General features: G+C 42.2%; 1 protein-coding gene across 4 annotated transcripts in view; it reads left to right on the forward strand.

Moving 5' to 3' along the window:
* Window positions 1-3,958: 3,958 nt before the first annotated feature.
* MBP (myelin basic protein) overlaps window positions 3,959-15,809 on the forward strand; it is a 189,997-nt gene continuing 178,146 nt past the window's right edge. Inside the window, exon 1 of one of the 4 annotated variants that reach the window (XM_090039550.1) lies at window positions 3,959-4,213. The gene's annotated coding sequence lies outside the window, so the exon portion shown is untranslated. The remainder of the gene's footprint in view (window positions 4,214-15,809) is intronic. The other 3 variants (XM_090039546.1, XM_090039551.1, XM_090039549.1) reach the window with 3 other exon arrangements.

A 15,809-nucleotide genomic window follows, 5' to 3' on the forward strand; every position in this document is an offset into this window, starting at 1 on the left:
TGATCTACTCAGGTCCCTTCCGACCATAGAAACGATGAAACTATGAATAGTCTCAGATAGAGCTGCATCACTCTTCACGCAGCAACAGGAATTCCCTTTACCTTAATCCTATATCCTCCTCCTGCTGTCTGCTTACTCCCGTGGAAGGTGATAGAGGAAGGGTGGGGATTAGGGCATTCCTGTCACCATTGCAAGAGCAGGGGTGCTGGCAGCTGTACTATTGTGGTGGCAGAGGTGAAGACAGCAGTTCTTTACTGCCCCTGCCATCACTATAGGGTGGTGGTGGGGTGTCTGGAAATGCAGATCATGCACAGCTCACCACCTTTCTAAGCACAGAAGTGGACAGGCTGTCAACAGTTAGGCTACCTAGGGGCCAGGGAGAGCAAAAGAGCGGTTTATCAACCCCTTGCTGGAGAGCTGGCCTTAATAGCTCTCCAGCCAGTGGCTTGGAATATCTGTGCATTTTTGCAGTGCTACAAAGTGCCAAGCCATTTTGTAGCACTACAACTGAACAATGGTCAATATCTTTATACATAACCATGTGAAACAGAAGTGTTGCCATTGTCAATAAAATTGGGCAAAACTTACATGAAATCAAATTTGGCCTATGTGGTTTTCTTTATAAGTACAGCTTTATGTCCTTGATTTTTCACTGACAGACATTCACTGAGTGATAGTCATCAAATCTCCCCCCCCCCAGTTACTTTAAGATGGGAAACTATTTTTTGGTTTATAATCAGTAGCATCTCTGTGAGTTTTAATTTAATCATTCTTTGAGGTTTTATGATACGTAATTAATCATGATGAGACATATATCTGAGTTATTATTTGCCAAATAAATCTTATTACTATGGTCCTGCTGAAGAACCAGGTCAACTCTTTCTTAGTATTGTTATTACACTTTCAATTTTAGTACATTTTACTTTATTTGCACATGCCACTCTCTTTCCATTTCAATCTCTCCTTTCTCAGATTTGCACAATGGAACACTTTGTACTGGGTTGGAGTGTCTTTACTATACAGTTAATTAAGGATACTAAGCTTAGGGAACAAATAGTATTTGAAAGGCTTAATGCTATTTTTGATACCCTTTTACATACAATGAGAGGAAATAAATGAGGAAATGAATCTTGCTTTGCAGACCAACCAAACACAGAACAGAGATGGCTGCTGAACATGGGTGCATTCTTTTTAGATGGAGACCTTGGAGGATTGGCAATATTGTTTGTTAAAATAATTATATATTATCATAATAGTTAAATATGGTTCTGACAATATAATGGTTATTATATATTATTGTGTGATAAGACTGTAAGAGGCCTTATTACAATATGTGGACTCAGTGCTGCAAACACTCAGCTGAGATGCTTTCCTCAGGGGACTAATTCTGGGATGCTAAGGGAACTACCTATTTAGTCATTCAAGAATGAGGTCCTAAACATTTTTTTAAATCAGTCATAAAAAAAATGAAAAACACTGAAAGAAAGCGAAATGTATCTAGGCTATAAAGTGCAAGAGAGTGTTACATAAGAGTGTTGTTGGTGTTGTTACTGAATGTGGCATGGTTTTAAAACTCAGAGTGATAATAATCACCTTCAACAAAATAAATCTCTCTTACATGCAAGTTGGTTTGTAGCATCATTCTGACTTCTCATTCCTAGGCATATGGAACTCATTACATGTTTTTGCTCCTGAGGCCCTGATACAGCAAATATGCATGTTCTTCTACAACTTATCCTACAAGTGACCTCACCAAGTTCAGTGAGTCTACTCATGCACAAAACTACACAGAAGCATGAAAATTTGCAGAATTGGGACCAGATTTTATTTCCTGTGGGCTGTTTTTGAATATTGTAATTTCTGAGGCGGCAGGTTGCTGATATTTGGATCCAGTTTTACTTAAGCCCACTTACACAACTTTTTTGTTTGTGAGTCTAGAAACCTGTGGCGAGTGGAGATGAGCATCCAAAACGAACATTCAGTATACTGTTACTTTTTAAAGTTGATAAACAATGTTTGTTTGTTGTAAAAAGTATAAAGTGGTAAAGAGGAAAGAATTGTTGTGGGTGATATCTTTTATTGGACCGATTGTATCTGCTTTTTCTGTATCTGCTTTTTCCTTAGCACCCTGAGGAAGGGCACTTGGTACCCAAAAACCTGTTTATATCCCTCCCAACTATATCCTTAGTTTGTCCAATAAAGATATCATCCACAAAAAACTTTACTTCTCATATTTGTCCTGGACACATGACTACAATATCACAGTAACACTACCATAAAAAAGTAAACACATACATAAGTTTTTGCAAGATTGTGGCCTGCCAAACCCTTTATCAACATTTTTTTATACACTCATAACGTTGGAACAGGAATCTAGTGTTGAGTTTTTTTCCCTTTAGTCAAAGTAGTATTCTTCGGGTGCATCTACACATGCAATTAATGTGACCAATAAACTCTGGAGCACTTCAAGCCAGAGCGAACTGCTCTTGGGCACAGTGTCTACACATGCTCCCAGGACAGCAGCAATTTGAGCTGGGGTGAAGCAGGCCCCTCCCTGGCTGGCTGGGCTGACCCTGAGAGGGAGCAATTTATACCTGCTGTCACTGTCTATGTGTGTTTCAGCATAGTAAAGTACACTGCCATCGTACAGTATTGTCAGGGATAGTATTATCCTACAGCAGAGTTAATTAGTTTACTGTGCCAATACCGGCACACACGTATACTGTGGTGCTTTACTGTGGAACTAAGTAGTCAAATCCACAGTAAAGTGCATGCGTGCATGCACCATGTGTGATCTAAATATAAAATGCCCAGGATTTTGAACTATTAATGCTTATGACACTTTCCATTTTTAAATTCCTCCCCCACTTCCTCACAGCTCTATTGTCTAGTTCTCTGTTTTATCTTTATATTTGGTTGTAGTTGGATTAATTTTTAACGTAGTGGTAGTCTGATTATTTTTTAGCATACTCAAGGTTCCTTTTACTTGTAGTAATAAAAGACAAAATTGTGACTCCCTTTACTCCTATTATTCACTCATAACACGTAGTCTTGGCTTCAGTGGAACTGCACAAGCAAATATCTCATCACTGAGCGGATGGGGTTCAGTCCAATCCAGAAAGCTTTATAAAACTCCTTCTCCCCTACCTAAACGTGTGTGTGTGTGTGTGTGTGTGCGTGTGATAGAAGTCATGTAATTGGTAAAGGAGAAAGAGTTGACCTAGTTCTTCAGCAGGACCACAGTGATAAGATGTATTTTCACAGAAGCATTAGTACTTGTTCAGTTAAACAAGATTGCTAGTGATCTGTGCATGTGCGCCACTAAAAACGATGGACCTGGTGGGCTGGTCAGCTGCCCTAAGCCTCCATCTGCTAAGGACAAAATGAGGCAGGAAAAAGACACCCAAAGCAGGAAAAAAACAAAACATAAAAAGCCCAAACAACCACAGCCAAAGGAGTGTCACCTTGCTTTTTTTTCACAGCTGCAATTCATAAGGACCCTCATTTGCCCCAACCAGTAGAAACACATGTGAAGAGGACAGACAGGACTCAGGACCGCCAACCTAGACAGAGAGAGAGAGAGAGAGAGAGAGAGAAAGCGAGAGACCCGGGGGGGGTGGAGATGGTATGGTATGGTCTTCCTGGCATTTAAACGTTCCCAGTTCAGATTTCCAACTTCTTCCCCGCACGCACAAAGGCTGGAAGTGTAACGGGACCCTCCTGCCGGGTCTGTTACCCCGCGCGGGCAAGAATCAGGTGTCTGGGGCGCAAAACGACTTGGTGCCCGCCTGGCAAGCCATTTGCGGGCTGCAAAACAGTGCGGGGCGGTGCCTCTCACCTGCTTGCGGGATAGGCGGGAAGTCCCCTGTGGGGAGGGGAGGGGCTGCAATCCCTCAGCTCTAGCAACCCTCCCCCCCCCGACTCGGTCGGGTCCCGGGGTCTCCAACTGTGCCCCCCTTCCCCCCGCCGCCCGCGCGCGGCTGCCGCTTCCTGGTTGGGAGCGGGCGGCGGCCCCACCCTCCCGTGACACCCGCCCACGGCCGCGGGCGGGCGGACGCGCTGCAGCCGCGGGAGCAGGAAGCCGCGGCCCGGGCGCTGCTGCTGCTGCTCCTGCCGCTGCTACCTGGGCAGCGGCGGCGCCGGGAGCCCCCCGCGCGCAGCCCGGCCGTGGCGGGGCCGCGCCGCTGGATGCTGCAGGAGCCCGGCGGCCGCGGTACGGTGCTGTCTGTGTCTGTCTGTCCCGCCGTCGGGGCGGCCCCCCGCCGCGGCGTGTGCAAGCGTGTGTGCGTGCGTGCGTGTGGCAGCCCCAGCCCCAGTCCCGCGCCTGCACGCGGGAGGCAGGCACCGGCCCCGCGGAGGGCGGAGGGCGCGGCCTTCCGGGTTCCCCGCGCTCCGCCCGCACCTGCCCGGGGCCGGGGTCTCTGTCAGGACTTGTCGGTGTCGCTGTTGTTCCTTGTGAAGGGCAGTTGTTGTGACAGGTGCCCAGTTGTGCTTCTATCCTGGCTTCCGTCAGAGTGACCAGGATGGTCACGACGCCCGGGCGCTTAATTGCAGGCGGTCCTCGGATTTAGGGCATGGTTTGTTCCCAAAAGCTGCGTCTTCAATCAAACGGCTTAACTCGGGACTGATTTTTCCCGTGGGAACAATGTTATATGTTGGCAACGCGTAAGCATGGGGCACGCAGGTGCATGCGCACCCCCCCCCCAGCATGGCGATGCACCTTCTGCAAAAAGTGCCACTGACACTGCCGGCAGCACTTGTGGGGAATCCAGGCTCGCCACCCTCCCCCCTTGCTGCCAACACCACCAGTGGCATCTGCAGGCTGTTCCCGATTGCTGCTGGCTGCTGCCAGCGCTGCCAGTGGTATCTGCAGGTGCTCCTCCCCGCCACTGACACCATTGCCCCTGTCTGCAGGCAGCCGCTGTGCCCCCTCCAGCCTCCTGGCGCACGCAGCGTTCATGGGGGAATTGCTTCCTGAACCAAGGCCTGATACCCTATTTTCACCAAAAGTAACGCGGAATTTTGTACTCGATCCATTATAGATGAGTAATGTATTTATATTGTAAATAGCAATCATATTGATTTGGAAGGACTTCTTTGAGGTGACTTTGCCGGACTTTTTGAAGGGCTTTTGGTTGGACTTTTTGAAATGCTCTTGGCTGGAGTCTTCTCAGGAGTCTTGGCTGCAGGTTTTTCTGGAGTCTTGTCTGTTTTCTTAAAGAAAGTGCCCCAGGAAGTCTGGACAGATGTTCTCCAGGGAGATGGGCAACACAGCAAACTTGTTTACTGGTGTGGTGTGGCATCGGATCAAGTGTCGTAAAGTTGAAACTAACATCAGAAAGTCAAAAAGGTGTCAATTTATAAACATTTTAAGTGCCATTCTTTTGCAACTCAAAACGTCTTAAGTAGAGGACTGTCTGTATAGCTGTATTAGGACATGGGTGTTTTAAAGAGTGATCTCTTGTGTTCAGCTATTGATAGAGCAGCAGTAGCACCTGCATGCAGATATGGTTACTAGCATAGAAAAGGAAGGTGGGCAGGACCCTCAAGAGGGTGTTTAGTCCACTGGTGCTCTACCTCTTTTGTACCAGGATCTAGTTGTAAACATCCATAGCCGATCCCGACCCAGTGCCCTTCATTACTGACCTGCTGTTCCTTCGCCCAGTGCGTGGGGCATAGGGGGCACAAGTAGCCCTTCGCAGGCTGGAACTGTCAGCCTGTGAGAGAAAAGCCCCAGTTTCCAATGTTTTTCTCCTTTAAAGGAGAATCTGTTTTTAAAGTTTGTTTGTGAACCTTTCATATATTCTTGCAACCCACTTTTAGGTCACAAATCCATGGGTTGAGAAACTCAGATCTAGACCTACCCGCTGCTCGAAGCAGGACCAGCCCCAGCTAAGAGCATCCCAGCCAAGGCTTTGTCTATCCAGGTCTTAAAAACCTACAAGGATAGAGAGTAATGTATGTATACACACCTATATATGGACACACTTTTGTGCCTATGCACATACACACTTGCATGTGTGGGTGTATACACACATGTGTATATATACATATCTCCATGCACATGTATACACACATGCACATGTCACGTGTGTATACATACATGTACATAAACATGTGTAAATATACACATTTAGATGCACATATATACATACATGCACATACGTACACGTCTGTATACACACGCTTATATAGACACATGTCTACACGCACAGTTCCATTATCTGTTTCTCTTGTTTTATTTTTATATTTGGTATAGTTGTAGCCTGATTAATTTTTAGTGTACTCTAGGTTTCTCTTACTTGTAGTAATAAAAGGCAAAATTGTGACTCCCCCTTTACAAATATACACATGCTCACATATCTAGACATGCATGTATACACATGTATGTATACATGCATACACATGCATATACATACACATTTTTACACACACACACAGGTGGGTCTAGAGCAGTAGTTTTCAACCTGTGGTCCGTGGAGCCCTGTGTAGGGGGGGTAGCAGACTATGTCTAGGGAGTCCACAAAAGATGTCTGTAATCAACCAAAAGGATGTACATGCACACACTTACCATTCCGAAGGGTCTGCATCTCCGTTCAAAATTTGTTAGAAGGTCACAAATGGGGGAAAAAAGGGTGAAAACCACTGTTCTAGAATTTTTAAAGTGGGGTGCCCCCAGTGAGTGCATCATCACACACAAAATGAGACATATTTTTCTCTAGTTAAACAGAAACTAGAATCTTTATTAATCCACCAGGGGCCTGAGGCTGTATGATGCTGTTTAAGTTTGAAACAAAAACCAACCGAACTTCATTGGAATGAATTATAAACTTGTCTGCAGGGCTGTTGAACAGAAACTTCATGACCAAGAGCAGCAAACAAAGGCTAGCTTGATTGGTGGAACATCAGGGCCATTAAAAAGAGGGGAGGGTTCTTAACACCTGTGGAATGAAGAGTATAGAAGGGATCAGGTACATTACAAGGAGCCAGGAAGTCAGGTGCCTGTTAGGACTGCCTGACTAGAAATGCTGCTGCCACTATCAGACAGGCAGTTGGTTTTAAAGTTTGGGTGCAGCAGGAATCAAAGGGGGGTGCAAGTGCACCAGTGCAACCCCTCTTTCCCTCCCTATCCACCCCTGCGTATATATGTGATACACCCCCCCCCACATGCCCCCATGATTTTCAACCAGGCTGCGGTGGCACGGTGTGGTGCCTTGAGATCCTTTCAAAAGGTGCCTCTGGCAATATTTGGCATGCAAACATGATTCACAAAATAAACTCAGAGACTTCACATTCAGGAATCCATAGTGTTAAAAACATTCTGGCCTCCTGGGGTCTTTTTGAGTTCTTTGCAAGAGGCAAACTGCTCTGTTACTTTTCCATAGTCGGGGCGGAGGAGTGAAAACTAAGGGCTGGCATTTTCTGAGCTGCTCCTCAAATTTGGCAAGGGGTGCCTTGAGTCTAGAATGGTTGTGAACCACTGATAAGTGCTAATAATTTGAAAAAAAGTATATGATCATTTTTTTCCTTAAAGAAAAAATAACACATGTATGCACTGGAACCTTCTCTGAATTGAAAGGACTGTAGACATTATGGTTTGAGTTTCCAAACTGATCTTTCAGTTGATCAGCTGCTACATCTGGGGCATTGATATTTTTTTAATGAAGTGAAAATAACAGGGCATAAAGTATGATGTAAAATATAATCAGAAACACCAAAGGCTTGATCTGTGCCCAGAAGTTTTACAGTTATTTTGGTGGGCATAATATTAATGTTCAAATGATTAGAATGTGCTAGAAAGAAGTAATAATCTATATGGCTTTTTACAAGGCTGATTTAACACTTCTACACTACTGAGAAGAAAAGTGATATTGGATCCAAGATCTGTGGAGCAGTATTAGGTCACTAAGGCAGAGAAAGAGGCTTGTATCAGATGGTCCAACAGTCTATAGATAAGGACTTGAAATCTGTGGTTGGAAGGTTAATGAAGATTAATTGCTCTAAGTTGTACAGATGTATAAAAACGGAGCAATAAAACACACGTGCGATATCTTAATACTGTATTGATTAGTGTTGGCAGATGAACTGACAATGAATACTCCAGCAAAGTTTTAAACATTTTTTCAGTTGGTTAACAGTGACTGGTTTCATGGATTTCCCCAGGGGAGCACTTGCTTGGGGACCCCTGACTTTAACCCATGAGCCATGTGTCCAAACAATATTACAATGCAACCATAGTATGTTATAACTGGTAAAGGGAGAGAGCTAGCTGGCTGTGTTAGTATGAAGTTAGAAGGCAGGGCAGGTGACACTTTAGAGGAGGGCTGTCCAACTGGTGGCCCATGAGGGGTTAATCTGTGGCTCCTGGACTCCCAGGTGGCCCCAGCTCCCACTATTGCTCTAGCTGTAGCAGCAGCAAGGGGCTCCAAACTTCCCTTCCAGCTTTGGCTTCCTGTGCCTGCCCTGAGCAGCAGCGTCATATGGCATGGCAAAGCCTTGGTGCAGTGCACCTGGTTAGTCTGCTGCCAATGAGTGACAGTGGGGAGATTTCACGTGTGTGGTGTAAGCATGGGGGCACCTGCCTTTGGCAGCAGGGGAAGCAGCCAGGCCACATGCACAAGGGAGGTCTATGGATTACAACCCTGCTTTGGAACCTAACTGGTAAGAATAATTGTTGGTCCTATCTGTATGGAATCATGGATTGTATAATGTTCATCTTTTTGTAAATCAATATTGTTGCTATTATTTTAAACTGTTAATAAGTAACTGAGAGAATAACTTTTGGGAAATCCCTATGAATAATCATTCTGTTTAATGACTAGAAGTTAGTTCTGTTGTACTATTGCTTGTATCAGTGGTGTCAAAAGTATGGTCCGAGGCTTGAATTTGGCCCATGGAACTGGATCGTCCAGCCCGTGGTGCTGCCTGCCACAATGCAGCAGCCCTGAAACTGGCCCTGTGTGCTACTTGCAGGCTGCACATGCTGTAGGACTGGTTTGGGGTGTGTACTGCATGTGATGCCCATGCAGGACCACCGCCGCGTACTAGATTTGGGGGTGGTCTAGATTGGGCCCACAGATAGGGCACCTGTGCCAGATCCAGTGCATAGGCCTCGTCTGGTGCTGATGGCAAGTGCAGTGCCTGCCCTGCACCAGCATCATGCATCATGTGTAATATGCACCCCGGAACGTCCCTGTGCACTGTGGGCTTCATGTAGGACTGGAGCAGCCCATGGGCTCGGAGCTGGTGCATGCTGCATACAACACCTATATCAGACTAGCCCTGCAGCCTAGATCCAGCAGTGGGTGGGTCTGATGTGGCCTACAGACCAGCCCTGCGCCCCTCATCCAGCCAGCCGAGCCAAATGAGTTTGACACCCCTGACTTATTAACCTCACTGCAAGAACTCTGAGGTATTTAATCTAGAATGCTACTGAGAGTTTTTAGAACAAATAGTCCTCTTACAGTGTATTTTAACAAGTGTTTCCTGTCCTTGCAGTGGCAAGAAAGTGATAGTACTCTCAGCCCCCTGCTTTACATGTGGCTAGGTAGGGTATTTTGTTGTTTGGATGTAGTGTCTGGTAGTTATATGTGAGCATTAGTCACTTGTCTGGGCTAGTTTAAATGGGGATGGTCCTGCCTTGAGCAGGGGCTTGGACTAGATAATTGCTTAAGTCCCTTCCGACAGGACTGTTCCAGGATTCTTTTTATTCTTGCTCCAATTTAGTATGCTGTTTTTTCAATTATAATACCCTATCTATTCCTTGAAAAAACAAGTACCAAAATTATTAAAAGCAACTCTCACCTCCAAACAGAACTTAACAAAGTACTTTTCTTCCTCAGAATATAAGATTTTACAAAATTGTGAAAAACATTATTACTGGTAGTTTTGTTTTCACAGAAATCAGGTTTCAACTAGGTAGAGCAAGGAGTGGAAACCTAGTCTCCTGACTCTTAGCCTTGTTCTCAGTCCATTGCTATGCACATCGTCAAAATATAGTTAAGGATTAAACTTGGGTACAGACTATTCCAGCACTGTATGTATTAAACTTGCTACAGTGTTGTAGACCAGTTGGCTAGTAGTTTGTGTTGATATTTAGAAAAAAATCATTCTATAGATAAAAATGTGAGACTTACTCGAGCTCTTTATAAATCCTTTCTCCTCTCCTGCAAGTGAAGAAGAGAAATTACTATAGCCTCAGCAAGAAACAGACTGTAACAGCATGTCAACTATATCCTGAACAGGTTTTCACTTTTTGATGATTCCTGTGAGTTCTACATGCTTGAGGACATTAATACTAATGAGGTCTAATACTAATGACAATACAGTGTAGGGAACCAGGCAGATGAACTAATGAGCATTGTGAGAACAGAAATTTCTCTTTCCTTTCTCTAGGAAGTTCGGGCTCAAGTTTCACTCCCACTGGAGTGAAAAAAGCTCAGCAAAAAAATATTACTCCCTTTGGGAAATACTTGATATAAAATATTCATTTGGTTGAATTTACACTTTAGTTATGTGTTCCATCAAGTAATGTATTATATCGTTACAATTTGGGTGCCGTTTACATGAGTACAGAATAGTTACGGCTTAGAAATTTCCATTAAAAATATTTATTTTTATACTAAATAATTTTGAGAAAATTATTGATTGCACTGAAATATATTTCTCATGCTTAGTCTCAGGCTAAAGGTGACACAACAATTTCCAGAAGTCCATTTGGCTGTTGTTATGGTATCTTAAATAAAAAGTATTCTCTCTCACCATTTTTTATTTTTTCTTCTTCCTAAAGGCTTTTTAGCCCTCGGTTCTGAAAATGCTTCCATTGAAAAGTTTTTAGAACTGAAGTGGTTTTAGCCTTAAAATGAAAAAGTGCCTTTGAGTGCTTGGTAAATGAGTTTTAAAATAACAAAAGTTCTAAGCAGTACCCATTTTTTAAATTAACTTTTTACTTGGAAGAGAGAAGATCTCCAGAAATTATGCATACATGCACATATGCACATGCGTGCTGCATACAACACCCATACCAGACACCTTATGTAGGAATATATATGTGTGCGTGTGTTTAATTTATATTCCTATATAAGCACGTTTACTTTGTAGATCAAAAAAATACAGCTGCATTTATTTCATTCAGATGAATGCACAGGGGATTTTTTGTGCAGTCATGAAAATACAAGCACAATCCAGCTGAAATGAAATGTATTATAATTTTTTTCTTGTAGTGAACATGGAATTTAATAGGCAATTAAAAAAACAAAAGTGAAAACAAAAAGAAACAAATCTGTGCACCTCTTTCTTTAAGAGTTTACAATTCCAGGTCCAAAAACCATGCAGGCGAACAGTTCTGTTCTGGGACCTCTCAGGCAGGTTAAAGAGTGTTTAAATGAAGACAGTTAATTAGCCAATATAAAAACGGGCAAGATATTTTTAAGAGCTTGATCTGGGTTTTGAAGAGCCTGATCTAGTTCCAGCTGAGGTTTATGATAGTCTTCCTATTGTTTTCACTATAAGCTGGTTTGTAACTATTTATTATTTATATTATGGTGTCACCCAGTGATTCCAGTAACTCCACATCAGGACTCCTTTTAGCTAAGGCTGTGTATCCCTTAATGAGCTTCCAGCATAAGCATTAGAGACAACAGGTGTTGGGAAAGCACAAGGAAACAGGGAAACCATACTGATCAGGTCACAAACGAGTAGCATAAAGCATACAAAATAAATCTAGAACCAAATGTCTATGTCCTAAAAACACCTATAAATCTAGCATAATTAAAGTTTTTTGTTTACAACAATTTAGAGTTAAACAAGAGTGTTGTAGGTAATGATCAGAGAGAAAAGCTTGCCAACAATGTATCCTGTTGGTACTAAAATATGGCAGTATGTTACTCTTTATACTCTGAGGTCTAAATTAGAGGTGTAGGGAATCCTCCTTTTTTGAGTGTATTTAATACTAATACAGTCATCCCATCTAAGGCATTCTGGATTTTCTTTGCCTCTATATTAGTGCCAGATATTGAAATCCTTCTTTTCTTAGTCTGATTCTTTTCACGGCTCTAAACATAAAACGAAACCAAAATGGAAACGATTTTACCCAGTTCATTTGGTTTTGAATGCGGCGTTCATTTGGATTAATACGGGATATATAACTTGATCGGGTTTTCAGTTGACTTTCCCTATACCTATTTTTTGGTTGTTTTTCAATAATATTCTGAACAATTCAAAATAAAATCACTATTGTGGAGTTGTATACGAATCAGCTGCAAACTATGGATTCATCCACAGGGTTCCAAAATAAGCCTGTGAAAACTAATTATAGACAAATGTGTGGCAGTTTTTATTAGCCATTTTGAACAGCTAATTACATTCTTGGATTGAAAATAGATGTGAACAGTTAGGAGGCAAGCTTGTTAATAATTTGCTAATGGTGCTTTGCCATGTATTGATCACCTTCCTGTCCATTTGCTATGCAGCATGCTTTTAGTTGTGAGATCTTTATTGATTGACATGAGTGACAGGTGAATCACTTAAAGGTTGGCTGTCATCCCCATATGCCAGAAAGCACCACCTTGCTCTTTAAAGCTGTTAGAAGCTGTAATGGCACATATGAAAACTTTGTCTTCATTGTGAAGAGCTTTCAAAATTGGGATATTGACACCAAACAATTTCCTTGACTTGTATAACCTATTTCCCACCTCTGTGGACACATCTACATGTGAAGTTTGTGCTGGAGTTTATTGCTCCCAGGTACACCCTTTACACATGCTTCCAGGGCCACAGCACATTGAGCCGGGATAGAGCAGCCCCAGCTGGCAGAGGTCTGGGGGTCAGCCTGCCAGCCTGGGGCTGCTCCAGCTTGACTCAACATGCTGTGAAGGGACTGGCAGGGGCATGAGGGTGCTTCAGTGTGGGGCTAGCTGGTAGGCAACCCCCTCACTGAATCACTTTCATGTCCCAGCCAGCCCTTTCAGCATCTACGTGGGTGTTGCGGTGGACTAAATAATGCTGCCATAGGACAGTACTTGTCTTGGGCAGTACTATCCTATGGCAGTGCTTATTTCTTGCAGCCCAATAGGGCCGTACATGTAGATGGTGTTGTTTTACTGGGGAGCTAATTAGGCAACTCCACAGCAAACATCTTGTGTGTATGCATTTTTTTAGTTTATTCAAAGTTGTAAAATTCTTTATAAAGATAATGGATTTAAAAATACTTGTGCTGGTTCCTCAGTCAGTTTAAAGTAACATCACTTCTTTTGTGGCTTTGTATCACTAGAAGTAGTCATGAAATCCCAGCTCTGTTGTTTGGTTATAGGGTCAGTTCTAAGCACAGTATAATGGAGTCTGCCCAAAGAGCAACTGAGCAAAACAAAAATTAACTTGGAACTTTCCAGCCAGGGTTTTCCAATGAGGTGGCAATAACTCTCTCAACATAGTCATAGATTTCTAGATTTGTTTCCTTCTCCAGTGATTGTTAGATCTTCAGAAATAATATTTTCCTTCTCCAGTGATTGTTAGATCTTCAGAAATAATATTAGGGCTGTAAAAAGGAAGAAAACAGGTGAGATAATCAGCCTAAGAGGGTAGTTCAAATCCGGACATCTCTGTCCCTCCCACAAATACAAGCTGAAGTTAAACTATGTTGTTCTAGACTTATTTTTCACACTGAAGCAAATGCAATTTTCATCATAGCCATATGAATAATACTTTTCTTTCACAAATGTTCAAAGTGTCATTTTTCCATTCTTTGGCATCTTAACTCAGTGTCTTTAAGTTGATATCCTAGACTTACAAATTTAAGAAGTCTCTTTATGCTTTAATTCTATGATTCTAAAATAGAGAAACTTGAAAAGAAAAACCTCAGTGAACATTTTGAATGATAATGAAATAATGATTGGGATAAGTATAGCAGTCTTTTGTAATATATTTGATTAATGAATTTGCTTTTGACCTCTGCAAAATTTAGATTAAATCTTTGGGTTATTTTATTTAGCGTATGATGTACAGTGACCATAAAGCAAAGAGAAGCATATTCACAATTTTACATCCAAATGTTGCAGATCCAATAGAGTTCCACACCATGCATGAAGAGGACATTCAGAGGTGATGCAATTCAAAGTTCGAAAAGGGGCATCACAGTCGCAGTTCAGTGAGCTAGTTCAGCCCCATCAATGCACATCTGCTGTACCCCATCCTGATCTGGTTTAGAGAAGAACAAAGATGTCTAAGGAGATCAAAGCTAGCTGATCTAATGGTGGGATTTGTAATAATTTCTGTATTAGGGGCTGAATTGAGGCATCTTGGATATTAAATGAGTCTTGTTCAAGTTGAATTGCTGTTCTTCAAGCAGGGTGCTTAGATTTTAATCTCAGAAGAAGTAGGTTTACGAGATCTTCATGTATAGGCAGCTGGAAGTTATTTGTTATTTTAGTCCAGAATTAAGGCATTTTCCTTCTTAATACGGGAGGATGTATATTATTAAGAACTGGGAGCCATTGCAGAAGGGTAGATTGAATTGTTCCTGTAATGATTCTTATCGCTTGGCTGAGTTGCATGTCAACCTTATCAGTATGAGCATTGTGTAATCAAATTGGGGCACAGTATTCCACCATCAAGTAGTCCAGTGCTAAGGCTGGTATTATCAGCATATTGGCGTCAGCTGCCAAAGGAGTGCCAGTGAGTTTCTGGAGCAAATTATTACAGGTTTTTAACTTAGCAGCTGTCATAGTTAAGTGATTTTTACAGGATAGTGTTACATCTAGGATGATTCCTAAATTTTTAGGAGTACTGTTATAACATAGGAGCTGATTTCTGAAAACAATAATGGGTTGATAATTAGCTTGTTTATTGTTGAAGCGAAATGTAGAGGCTTCTGTTTTCCCAGGGTTTGGGTGCAGACACCCTCGTTTCAAGTAGGTATCTAAAGTATTCAGACCACACGTGAATATTGTTTCTGCTCTGGAGAAACAAGCTAGTTGTGTAACAAGGGTTATGTCATCAGTGTATATAAATTTTCTTGAGGAGGTGCCTCAGGAAAATCTTTTGAGTCATGAGTGAAAATGAGTTTGGTTTTGGTCTGAGGCTCATTTCAAAATATTATAAAGCCAAAATATTATATAGCACTTTTTGCCGTGATAAACAACTATCTGGTTTGAGAAATGGTACTTGGAGGATCAGAGAGTTATTCTGAAGAAAGCTTGCTACATCTTTTACAAGTTCTGTCCCTGCTACGTTAACAGTCCCCGTCCCCCCACTGTCCCGTAATGTTATTTTTTTAGGAAGACTAGGAAGAAAAACAAAAGATTCTAAGAATCTCCTCATAACTGGTTGAACCGTCTTTCTCATCATTTAGTGTTGATCTTTCTTGTGAATATGTGCAAGATCTTGAAAAGATAATAGGTATTTAGAATAGTGTGGGTGTGACTGAAGACTTGTATAGTGTAAAGACAATCTATAGTTATCTCCATGGGAATATATTTGTACCCTTGAGATTAAGAAGCAGCAAAACAGAGTGCAAACAAGGGCTTTAAAATGCCAGGCTAGTTTTTTAAATTTTAAAACCAAAATGCAGTGCAGTCAGCTTGTCTTTTGTACTACAAAGCAGTGTATAGGCACTGTGATAATGAAGTAATAAAATACTGGCACTCCTACCCTATGCCCTCAGCAATCTTCAGCGGTCTAGTGAGATGAATAGATTTGTAGCTTGTCCTAAAAGTCACCAAATCTTGAGTATTCTAGAGCTGTGGAAATAGGACATTGTGAAAAACTTTTACAAAGAACACCTTGCTAGCTGCTCTTGTTCTGTAATAGCAAGG

Source organism: Crocodylus siamensis, chromosome 3 (genome assembly GCF_052110815.1).
Source record: "Crocodylus siamensis isolate JL-2025a chromosome 3, ASM5211081v1, whole genome shotgun sequence".
Lineage (NCBI taxonomy): Eukaryota > Metazoa > Chordata > Crocodylia > Crocodylidae > Crocodylus > Crocodylus siamensis.